The sequence below is a fragment of the Furipterus horrens genome, unplaced genomic scaffold, assembly GCF_987537825.1.
Source record: "Furipterus horrens unplaced genomic scaffold, mFurHor1.1.pri manual_scaffold_6, whole genome shotgun sequence".
Classification (NCBI taxonomy): Eukaryota; Metazoa; Chordata; class Mammalia; order Chiroptera; family Furipteridae; genus Furipterus; species Furipterus horrens.
In genome coordinates, this window is record NW_028327176.1 from 78,647,450 (window position 1) to 78,660,629 (window position 13,180).

Consider the following 13,180-nt stretch of genomic DNA (forward strand, 5'->3'; position numbering starts at 1 on the left):
AGTGAAATCATATGGTATTTGTCTTTCTCTGACTGGCTTACTTCACTTAGCATAATGTTCTTCCTTTTTACAGCTGAGTAGTATTCTGTATTCCATTGTGTAAATGTTCCATAGTAGTTTTATCCACTCATCTACTGAGGGACACTGGGTTAGTTCTGAATCTTTGCTATTATAAGTAATACTACAATAAAATAAGGGTGCTTCTATTCTTTTGAATAATGATTTTGTTTTCTTCTGATACAATTCCAGGAGTGGGATCACTATAAATTCAAAATTAAATTTGAAACCACAAAAATCTTAGAAGGCAGTACAAAGTCTCAGACATTAATTATGCAATATTTTTTCTTATATATCTTTTTAGGCAAGGGAAACAAAGAAAAAATAAATAAATGGGACTACAGTACACTAAAAAGTATTTTCACAGGAAAGGAAATCATCAAAAAATAAACGACAACCCACTGAATGGGAGAACATATTGGACTACATATGTGATAAAGGGTTAACATAAAAAATATATAAAGAACTTATAAAAATCAACACCATGCAAAAAACAGAAAAACAAAAAACAAATCCAGACAATTTAATTAAAAAATGGGCAAAGAGGATATACAGATGGCCAATAGGCATATGAAAAAACGCTTATTGTCACTAATCATCATAGAAATGAAAATTAAAATTATAAGATATTACCTCATACATGACAGAATGGCTTTTGTCAGTATTAATTCTTATGTGTTGGTAAAACTTATAAGTGAAGCCATCTGACTCAACTTTTATTTTTCCTTATTTTATCGTTGTCCTATTACAGTTGCCCCAATTTTTCCCCTGTTGCTCTCCACTGCCCCGACCTCCACTACTGTTCATGTCCATGGGTCATTTCCACTAGTTCCCTTCCTGTTCTTTCCCCCTTCTCTCCCTCCCTGATCTACTCTGGTCACTGTCAGTCTGTTCTTTGTTTCCATGTATCTGGTTTCATTCTGTTTGTTTGTTTTGTTCATTGGGTTCCCATATTAGGTAAGATTATATGGTATTGGTGTTTCACTGCCTGGCTTATCTCACGAAGCAAAATATTCTCCAGTTCCTTCCATGTGATCCCAAATGTAGCAGTTCCTTCTTTGTTTCCATTATGTAAAGGTCACACAGTGTTTTGATTCACTCATCCACTGATGGACACTTAGGCTGTTTCCAGCACTTGACTATTGTAAATAGCTCTGCTATGAAAATAGGAGTGCATAGGTTCTTTTGAATAAGTGTAGCAGGATTCTAAGGGTATAATCCCAGCAATGGAATCATCAGATCAAAAGGCAGTTTTATTCTTAGTTTTTTGATGAAATTCAATACTGTTTTCCACAGTAGCCACACCAGTCTGCATTCCCACCAACAGTGCAATAAGGTTCCCCTTTCTCTGCATCCTCACCAGCATTTGTAGTTTGTTGTTTTGTTAATGATGGTCATTCTGATCAGCATGAGACAGTATCTCACTGTGGTTTTAATTTGCATCTCTCTGTTAGCTAGTGATGTTGAACATCCTTTCATATGCCTATGGGCCCTTTGTATGTCCTCCTTGGAGAAGTGTCTGTTCAGGTCCTTTGCCCGTTTTTTAATTGTATTGTCTTCCTGGGGTATAATTGCATATGTTTTGGAGATTAACCCTTGTCTGACGTATCATTGATAAATATGTTTTCCCATATGGTTGGTTCCCCTTTCATTTTGCTGATGCTTTCTTTAGCTGAACAGAAACTTTTTAGTTTGATGTAGTCTCAATTGTTTATTCTTTTAAAAATTTCTCTTGACCTAGGAGATATATTGGTGAAAATATTGCTGGGGTGGGATATCTAAAATTTTAATACCTAGGACTTTTATGGTGTCATGGCTTACATTTAACCTTTATCCATCTTGACTTGATTCTGGTGTATGGTGTAAGTTGGGGGTCTAGTTTCATTTTCTTTTTCATTTCTCTGTCCTGTTCTCCCAACACCATTTTTTGAAGAAGATATTTTTGTTCAATTTTATGCTACTATCCTCCTTGAAAAATATTAGTTGGTCATAGAGACCTGGGTTTATTTCTGGGCTTTCTATTCTCTTCCATTGGTCTATATGTCTGTTCTTATGCCAGTACCAGACTGTTTTGATTACAGAGGCATTGTACTATAGTTTGACATTAGGTATTATGATTCCTCTTACTTTGTACTTCTTTCTCAAGATTGCTGAGGCTACTTGGGGTCATTTTTTGTTCCATATAAATTTTTGAAATATTTATTCTAGATCTGTGAATTATGTCATTGGTATTTTAATAGGGATTTCATTGAATATATAAATTGTTTAGGGTGGTATGGACACTTTAATGATGTTAATTATTCCAATCCATGAACACAGTATATGCATCTATTTATTTTTATCTTCGTTAATTTCTTCAATGTTCTGTAGTTTTTTGAGTACAGGTCTTTTACTTCCTCGGTTAAGTATATTTGAAGGTAAATTATTTTTCTTGTTGCTATAGTACATATAATTTTTTCTAGTTTCTGTCATTGGTATTTCATTGTTGGTTTACAAAAGTGCCTTAGATTTCTGAATATTGACTGTGTATCTTACTCTTTTGCAAAATTCACTTATTAGGTCGAGTAGATTTTTTGTGGACCTATAGGGCTTTCTATGCACACCATCATGTCATCTGAAAATAATGTCAGTTTTACTTCCTTCTTTCCAATTTGGATGACTTTTATTTCTTTTTCTTGTCTGGTCATTGGAGCTAGAACTTCCAAAACTATGTTGAATAGAAGTGAAGAAAGTGTCACTTTTATCTTGTTCCTGATCTTATAGGAAAAGCTTTTAGTTTTTGCCCATTGAGTATGATGCTCGCTGTAGGTTTCTCATATATGGCTTTTATTATGTTGAAGTATGCTTCCTCTATTGTCACTTTGCGGTGCATTTTTATCATAAATGACTGCTGTACTTTATGAAATGATTTTCCAGAATGTATTAATTTGATCATGTGATTTTTGTCTTTCATTTTCTTTATGTGGTGTATTACATTTATTCATTTGGAAATATTATACCACCCTTGCATTTCTGAGATGAATCCCTCTTGATCATTCTGTATGATCTTTTCAGTGTATTACTGGATCTGGTTTGCCAATATTTTTTTGAGGATTTTAGCATCTATGTTCATCACTGATATTGGTCTGTAATTTTCTTTCTTTGTTTTGTCTTTACCTGGTTTAAAATTAGGATATTACTGGCCTCATAGAAAGAGTTTAGAAGTCTTCCATCTTTTATTTTTTGGAATAATGAGAAGGACAGGAGTTAGTTCTTTTCTAAATGTTTGTTGAAACTCACCTGTGAAGCCATCCTGTCAGAGACTTTTGTGTGCTGGGAGTTTTTTTATTACTGCTTGCATTTCATTAGTTGTTATTGGTCTATTTGGGCTTTCTGCTTCTTCTTGGTTCAGTTTTGGAAGATTATGTTTCCAGAATTTTTTCCATTTCACCTACATTGTCCAATTTCTTGTCATGTAGTTTTTCATAGTATTTTCTCCCAATCCTTTGAATTTCTGTGGAATCAGTTGTGATTTCTCCTCTTTCATTTCTGATTTTCTTTATTTCAGTCCTCTCTTTTTTTCTTTTCCTTGATGAGCCTGGTTTATGGCTTGTTGATTTTGTTTATTTATGTTTATCTTTTCAAAGAACCAGCTTCTGCATTTATTGATCCTTTGAATTGTTCTTGTGGTCTCTATGTCATTTAATTCTGCTGTGATCTTGATTGTTGCCTTCCTTCTACTCATTCTGGACTTTTTTTGTTGTTGTTATTGTTGTTACTCTAGTTCTTGTGGATGAAGGGTTGGGTTTGTTTGTTTGTTTTTTAAATTTTTCTATCTTTTTTAGGTAAACCTGTATTGCTATGAACTTCCCTCTCAGAGCTGCCTCTACTGTGTTCCTATAGATTTGGGGATGTTATGTGTTCATTTTCAGTTGTTGCCAGGTACTTTTTGATTTCTTCCTTGATTTCATTGTTAAGTTATTCATTATTTAATAGCATAATATTAAGTCTCCATGGATTTGAATGCTTTTGAGTTCTACTTGAGGTTGTTGTCTAATTTCAAGCTGTTGTGATTGAGATGAAGCTTGATATGATTTCACTTATTTTGAATTTGTTGAGGTTTGTTTTGTGTACCAGCTTGTAGTTTATCTTTGAAAATATTCCATGTGCACTGGAAAAGAATGTATATTTTGCTTCTTTGGTGTGAAAGTCTCTGTATATATCAATTAAGTCCATTGATCTAGAGTGTTGTTTAATTCCACAATATCCTTTTTATTTCTTTGCTCGGAATATCTGTCCATTGTTGATAATAGGGTATTAAAATCCTCTGGTATAAGTGTGCTGCTGTCAAAATTGTTCTTGAAGTCCTCCAAGATTTTCCTTATATATTTAAGTACTCCTATGTTGGGTCCATTTATGTTTACAAGGGTTATATTTTCTTGATGAATTGTTCCTTTAAGTATTATGAAATAAAATGTCCTTCTTTGTCTTTTTTTTATTGACTTTTCTTGTAATTTATTTTTCTCATAAAATATTGTTTCCCATCTTTTTTTTCATATTTGTTTGCTTGAAATATTTTTTCCATCCCTTCGTTTTTAGTCTTTGTAGATGTTTTGTTTTGAGGTGGGTCTCTTGTAGACAGCATGTATGTGGGTCATGTTTTCTTATTCATTCAGCTACTCTATGTCTTTTGATTGGTGCATTTAATCATTTATATTTAAGGTTATTATAGATAAGTATTATACTTATTTATTGTCAAAAATATGGAATGTCTCCAAATTTGCATGTCATCTCTGTGCAAGGGTCATGCTAATCATGTTTCCTTCCAGTTTCTGTATATGTTACCAAAGTAAGCACTCAACTTTATTATTGTAGGAACTTTAAAAATTACTAATGTTATATCTTACATCTTTTTATTATTTTAATTTTTGTTGTTGTTCTATCACAGTTGTTCCAATTTTTCTTCATTTGCTCTCTAGTGCCCTGCCCACCCCCTCTCCCACAGTTAATCCCCACTCTGTTGTCCATGTCCATGGGTCATTTATGCATGTTCCTTGACTAGACCTTTCTCCTTCTTTCCCTCTTCTCCCCATCCTCCCTCTCTTTTGGTCACTTTCAGTTTGTTACTTGTTTCCATGCCCCTGGTTCTAGCTCTATTGTTTGTTCATTAGATTCCCATTATAAGTGAGATCATATGATGTTTGTCTTTTGCTGCCTGGCTTATTTCATTTAGCATAATACTCCCCAGTCTATCCATGCGGTTGTGAAAGGTAGGAGTTTATTCTTTCTCTTGGGTACTACTCTGTTGCATAAAAGTACCACAATTTTTTGATCCATTCATTTACTAATGGGCACTTAGGCTGTTTTCAGCACTTGGTTAGGGTAAATAACACTGCTATGAACATAGGGATGGGAGTGCATAGGTTCTTTTTTCATTAGTGGTTCAGGATTCCTAGGGTATAATCCCAGCAGTGGGATCACTGAATCAAAAGACAGTTCCATTTTTAGTGTTTTGAGGAAATTCCATACTGTTTTCCACAGTGGCTGCACCAGTCTGAATTCTTACCAATAGTGCACTAGGGTTCCCTCTTCTCTATATCCTCACCAACATTTGTTGTTTGTTGATTTGTTAATGATTTCCACTCTGACTGTGTGAGGTGGGATCTCATGATGGTTTTAATTTGCATCTCTCTGATGGCTAGTGATGTTGAGCATCCTTTCATATGCCTATGCACTCCCTGTATGTCCTCCTTGGAGAAGTGTCTGTTCAGGTTCTTTGCTCATTTTTTAATCAGAGTGTTTGTCTTCCTGGTGTTGAGGCATATGAGTTCTTTGTATATTTTGAACACTCAACACTTGTCTGAGGTATCATTGGCAAATATATTTTTCCATTCATTTGCTTCCTTTTTTATTTATGTAATCCCACTTGTTCATTATTTCCTTTATTTCCCTTGCTCTAGGATATATATAAGTGAAAATATTGCTGCATGAATATCTGAAATTTTACTGCCTATATTTTCCTCAAGGATTTTTATGGTGTCATGACTTACATTTAAATCTTGTATCCCTCTTGATTCTATTCTGCTTATAGGTCTATTCAGATAACTATTTTTTTCTTCTGTAATTTTCAGTAGCAACCTTTTTAACAGTTTGACCATTTCATCAAAGTATTTCATTTCTTTTATTTACAACTTCATATAATTTCTTTATAGGTTTTAGGACAAAAATGTTTACTTTTTAATTCTCTTTATTTATATCTGTAATACTCTTTTATTTTTTGTTTTAGTCTCATTAGTGTAATATCAGTCCAGCCACTAAACTATCAGCAATTTTATACATGCATATCTTTTTCTGTCTTTTTATTTTGAACCTGCTTGTGTCTTTGGAACTAAAACAAATTTCTTGTAGATGGCACATTGCTGTTTCATATAAATTTATATACTCTTTCAATCTATGTCTTTGGTTTAAGTAGTTTATTCTTTTATAGTTAAGGTAATTAATAATAAGGTAGAAGGTACCACTGTCATTTTGCTCTTTATTTCTATATGCCTTATATTTCTGATACTTAATTTCACTGTCACTGTTTTTTATGTTAAAAACATATTTTTAGTGTACCATTTTAATTCACTTGTTATTTTCTTCATATGTTGGTGTGTGCTCCTGTGTGTGTATTTCTCTTTGTCATCCTGGAAATCACATAACAATCTAACTTAAAACAATCTAGCTCAGATTAATATTAATTTAAGTAGTTTACAGAAACTGTGCTCCAAAATTGCCCATTTCCCCCTCTTTGGGATAATATTGTCATGTAAATTAATCTTTATCTATTATTAGCTAATTATCAGCCTAGCTACTCAGCTATATTTTGGCAATTGTATGCACTGCATACAATTATTAATTATAATTATTGCTTTATGCAGTTTTCTTTTAATTATATAGAAGAAAAATATTAACAAAAATGCACTTATACTGTCTTATACATATCCATTAGTTACCTTTACTGGTTCTGTGAAAGTAAGCTATTATCTTGTATACTCTTATTTTATTTGGCCTGAATGATTCACTTCAGTTTTTCTTATAGAGTAATCTGCTAGCAAGAAATTTTCTCACCATTTATACTGAAATGTCCTATTTTGACAGAACGTATTTTAAAAAAAAATTTTTTTTGACAACCTTAATAAAAATACAATAAATCAATCAACAAAATTTTTAAAAAATTTTACAATTTTTTTATTAGTTTATCCCCCTTATAATCCCTTCCACCTATGTCTTTTCTTCTTCCGAACACCACAGTGTTGTCCATATCCTATTTTTTGGCTCAATTCCTCCACCTTGACTAATAATCTTTTATTTAAACATGTGGAATATATGCGTTGCTTTCTGTTCTGTGTGATTTCAGATGAGAAGTCAATAATTACTCATACTGAGGACCTTTTATATAAAATGGGTCATTTTTGTTACTTGGAAGTCTGAAAAAAAAATGATGTTGGCAATTTGCCAGTTTTGCTTTTGTTTTTTTGTTGTTTTTAATAGATGTGTAGATTCACGAAGGTCCTCTCCCTACCATTTAGGAAGTATTACCTCCAAGCTTCCTTTTGAATGGATGTTTACAAAGCATTCTCACACACATGAACAAACATGCATTAACATGGCTCTCAATTTTCTCCAATGTAAATCAAGTGAGCTATAGTAAATAAGGTACTGTGAATATGGAAAGATATATTACTCAACTCCTTAGATTTTGCCATTCACTATCTATGTCACTAATATTTTTAAAAATACGTTATATTTTGAATCCTTTCTTATTATTTATTTTTATTGAAGCTAATACTTGTTTTGAAAAATGTATTGTGTATATTTGATAATGTAGGTATTTCCAAATACACATTCTATTTAACTATTAACTATTAATCTAACATCTCTTTTATACATAAAATATATCCAAATTGTTAAAAATTGTTATAGTTGTTGAGGGAGAATAAGGGACTAGGTAGTAGAGGGTGGGGAAATGGAGCAAAAAATAAAAATAAGGGAAAAAATTCATGAACATGGACAACAGTGTGGTGATTGCCAGTGAAGAAAAGATTTGGGGTGTTGGAGGAAAGTATAGGGGAATAAACAGTGATAAATGAAGATTTGACTTGGGGTGGTGAATGCACAATATAATCTATGCATGTTGTGTTGTGAAATAGTGTACCTGAAACCTGTATAATTTTTTTAACCATTGTCATTCCAATAAATTCCCCAAAAGAAAAAAAGATATGTTGACGTTATGTTTTATAACAGTTGAATACTTCATGTTTTTCTTTTAACTGAAAAAGTAGTTATACTTGAAGTATTTTATAACATTTATTATTTACAATATAGTTAAAAGTGTTTTGAAATTACATGGTATAAAATATATAAGATTTGGAATACATTAAATACTCTATTTCTTCATATGGTATATTTCAAGAAAAGAGATAGAATGTAAGGCATCCAAATATGTATTACTCTTTGCTAATAAGATTTTCCTCACCTTACATGACAAAAACAACTATAATCACATAAATACGTGATATAAATCAGTTTGAGTTTATGCTAAATTTTTTGGACAACAAAATAGTATATGAATATGGCCACACCGTTTTAAGAGGCATATCCACTAGTGTAGTTAATAGATACTCATAAAATGAAAGGGGGTTTGAAGACATTTGGCTGAACTTGCTTATTTGAAAACTTGTATTTTATTCTCTATTTTAATTACTAGAGTGAAAAATCTACTCCAGTTAAAAATGTTCAAAAAATATGATTTAATATCAGTGGCTTATATTTTTGTTAAAATAAACTAAAATAAATTTTAAAATTTATTCTTTCAAAAATTTATCTAGATTCTATTTTATTTTTATTATTAATTAGAACCAACATACCATATTATATGAATTTCAGGTGCACAACATAATGATTCAGCATTTATATATCTTACAAATTATTCACTTTGATAAATCTAGTAAACATGTGTCACTATACAAAGTTATTATACTATTGACTATATTCCCTATATTATACATTACTTTTTCATGACTTATTTATTTTACAACTGAAAGTTTGTGCCTCCTATTCCCCTTTACATTTTTCATCCATCCCCTATCCCTCCTCCTGAAAACCATCAATTTGTTCTTTATATGAGTCTTTTTCTATTTTGTTTTGTTTGCTTCTTTGTTTTTTCTTAGACTCCATATATAAATGAAATCATATAGTATTTATGTTAATGCAGTCTTTTCTCTTTTCCCCACAGATTTATTTTAAAATGTTTTTTCAGATCTTACTATATATTATTTTTATTATTAACAGTGCCACTATTAACATGAATACATTACTTGGCTGGTTGACAAGTGACCTAGAACCCACAGTTGGAATTGAGTTTTTATTTTTAATATGGACTCCTCTAAAAATTAAGGGTGGTTATTGAAGTTATAGTAAAAATTAAATTTTATTTTTTAAAAAGTAGAGTGTAAGATAGGTTGAGCAGGACTATGTGGGAAATCTGACTGCCCATTTTTATGTCACTCCTGCTTCATAGACCATGGGTGGGACTACTAGGTTAAAGGGCCATAAAAGATCAAGGACAAGTTCATTTGGTTTTATGTTCATTTAGTTTTATTAAATTTAATGTGTTCTATGGAACCCATAACATGTTTTCATAATGTTATCCAATATATTAATATAAAATTTTATCATAATTTTCTCTCTATCATGGAAGCATCCATGCTTTAGTAAATGTTAATAGTTAAAATAAAAGAGAAAGAAATAAAATTCTTTTAGAATGTGACTACTTGTATCAATGTGCATAAAATTCACTGTCTGTTTTATGCATATAGTGGGCTAATTATGAATAACAATTTATATTTCTAAAAGTTATTTCACATATAATTACATGGCATAATGAAATGAAATGTTGGGCTACATTATTGATTGTACAACAGAAATGAAAAAAATATTTTAAATAGTTAAACTTGCACAAAATTAAAAAATGTTACATAAGAACAAGGCAGACACTATTAGTCTTCTGGCTCTCTGTGAAATGTCTTTTCTTATTACATGAGACTCTAATGACTTGTTCTTTGTTAATTCAAAAGACCATACATTGTTTATACAAAAGTAGAAGACAGAATTATTGTTTCCTGGTTGCTAAAAATCTGGAAGACAGGTCCATTATGATCACTGTTATAATAAAATTAAACTACCCTGATATGACTGGAAGTGTAGGGTCTAGGTAGAGATATTTGACAAAGAAAAGTAAGCCATAAAGAAAGCTTATGAATATGCTGGAAGACAAGGAAGTTGCTAAAATATTGGAGATGAGGGGAACTTAGCCTTCAACATTCACAGGTTGAGAAACATCAATTATTCAAGAGGTGGCACCCAGCAGACACTTACTTTTATACCTCTAAATAGGCAACACTTTGTCAAGGGACCTAGAAAAAGAATTCTTTAGTATATAAATATCATGACAATTAATATGATCAACTTTTGTGAGTCTATTATTAAAAATAAGGTTAAAGTTAGAGTTTTTTTTAAATATCACAATGAAGAATGAAGAGCTGTGAACAGAAGCTTGTATTGTTTCAAAAAAACAGACATTAAATATAGTAAAACATTAAGTTAAGTGTTGACACAAATTCTTTGCTTTTGGGAATAGAAATATTGCACGTTGCTCTTGGCAGAGCTATTCGGTAAATGTTTTAAGCAGAAGCAGTACTCTCAGAAAATAAGACAATGAGAAATCCGAGAATGTATTCTAGTGTGCTATACCATCTCCTTCCAAACATTTTTGTCATCTTTTTTCTTTCCTTGCTTGCTTGCTTCCTTCTACATACCCTTCCTTTCTTTCTTCCATGTTATCCTTTTTGTGCAAAGATTAAAAAAAAGATGGTTAACTTTAGCAGAATTTAATGAAATGTTTAACCTTTTAAAATCACAGATCCCTCTGCAAATATTATTCAGCCTCTACCAAGAAAAATGCACTTATACACAAGATTTTATACACAGTTGCAGGAAGTCCATATTCTCTTTAAAATTCTTTCATTAAGTCCAAAACCTTCAGTGGATTCCTAGTTAAGAACCTTAGCAAATATTAGGATCTGTGTAGTGTGGGTATGGATTTTACATGGAGGTATATGAGTATGTGGGAGATATGTGTGAGGGGATACAAGTATGTGTTAAAGAAAATGACCCATATAAAAAAAATATTCTTCTCAGACGTTAATTTTTATGTACTAATTTCATACAAGAAAAATTAATTTTCTGCTATTTATCTATTTTTTCTGTAATAAAACATGGGCTTTATCTGATTGGAAAAAATCATTCATTTAATACATTTACTGAGCATTTCCTAAAAGTCAGGCGTTAACCTAGATTTTGAGAGTACAAATAAGAATCACAGATTACAGATTGCTGTTGCCATAAAAATTCTCATAGCATTCTTGGACAGATGAGAAGTAAACAAATGATGACGATGCAATGTGAGATGTTCAATATCAAATCTGTGTACATGATGTTCTCTCATACAAATGAGGAGCTCCCTCATGAGATTGCAAATTTAGTCCTTTGATTTTTTCTAGATAAATACTATTTTTAATATTAAAAATTTTATAATACTAAAATTGTTTAAGAGTCAAACATGAGCAATGTCTACTATCTTCACTCCTGACACAAGAAGAGAGTTCTAAGGGAATGATCTCTAGATCTAATCAGACCTGAATTAATGTCTGGTCAGTGGAATTGTCAATTGTGTGATTTTGATAAAGGTACTTGATCTATGAAAGTCTCAATGTCTTTGTTTGAAAAATAAGATTATTAATAGAAATATTGGTTCGCTATTCACCTTTAGTAAGCCAAACTTATTTAAAGCTCTGAAGTCAGGATCTGATATAAAATAAACAAAAGAAGTTTGTAAGTTATTATTGATAAGTTGTGATGTTACATAATTAAGATTAAATGTTTCCTCATAAATAGACAATCAAGTGGGATGTAGGTTAAAATACAGAAAAAGCACTATGAACAACAAAAAATAGGTAAATATAAATAAGTACAAAAAATGAGGATAAAAAAAAAACAAACATTATATGGGAATTGCTTTACAGCCAAGGTGGAATAATAGAGATTGTGTTTACCCTCCACCTGAACCAAATGAAATCGGGACCAAATATATGTGGCAATGATTTCAGACATAGTATATCTGGCAACTCAGGACAGTGATTTTTGAGAGAATTGACAAAGTTGAGATAACATAAGCCCTATTATTGACCCAATTACTTCCTGGAGAGAATTTCCAGGCTTAAGTAAAAGAAAAAGGAACCCAATCAGAGCCTCGCAGACTACTTGAATTAATGAGGTAAAGTTGGAAGTATAAGTCCAAGGCAGCTAAAGTATAAGAAAAGAGAAATTCCCAAAATGAGAGCTCTAGAAATCTTCAGAATGTTCCTAGAAGATATTCAGCTGATTACTTATCAACACATGCATGTGAGGAAACTATCTTGGTCTGGAAATAAACCACTCAAAAGGAACAAACAATGTCTTGGATTCACAGGGCTGAGAACATAATTTAAGGGATCTTAGGTAGAAAACTCAGAGAGGTATTGAAACAAAGTTAACACTAAAATAGTTTCTATTTTTCTGTCAATCAAAGCTTAATGGCAAGCCTCAAAAGATCAAAGTCTTTTCAAAAGCTTACTGCAACCCAGGGCAATACAACTGCATGTGTACTAAAATTTTGAATATTCAACTTAATATAAAATTACAAGGCATGCAAAGAATTGAGAAAATATGATCCAGAAAGAGAAGTAAGAGATCACTAAATCTAGAAATAATACAGGTGATAAAATATGTAGACAAACAGAGTAAAGGTTATTACAATTATTTTAGATGTTTAATAAGTTAGAAAAATTGTGCAGAAGTTAGGGAAATATAAAATACAAGTAAAAGTGGAATTGAGATTCTAGAGATTAAAAAAAATATCTAAGATTAGAAATACTGCAGTTGGAAGGTTTATGCCATGAGAAAGATTGAGTAAGCACATTTCACTCTGCCTCTTCCATTGATGCAAATGATAAACACAAACACAATGCATGGAACAACCATTTTAAGACTGTGGTAGGTAAAA

The 13,180-nt window shown here is 31.5% G+C and overlaps 1 pseudogene; it reads right to left on the bottom strand.

Moving 5' to 3' along the window:
* Window positions 1-4,793: 4,793 nt before the first annotated feature.
* Window positions 4,794-4,890, bottom strand: LOC150006592 (U6 spliceosomal RNA; annotated as a pseudogene).
* Between the last annotated feature and the right edge of the window lie 8,290 nt (window positions 4,891-13,180).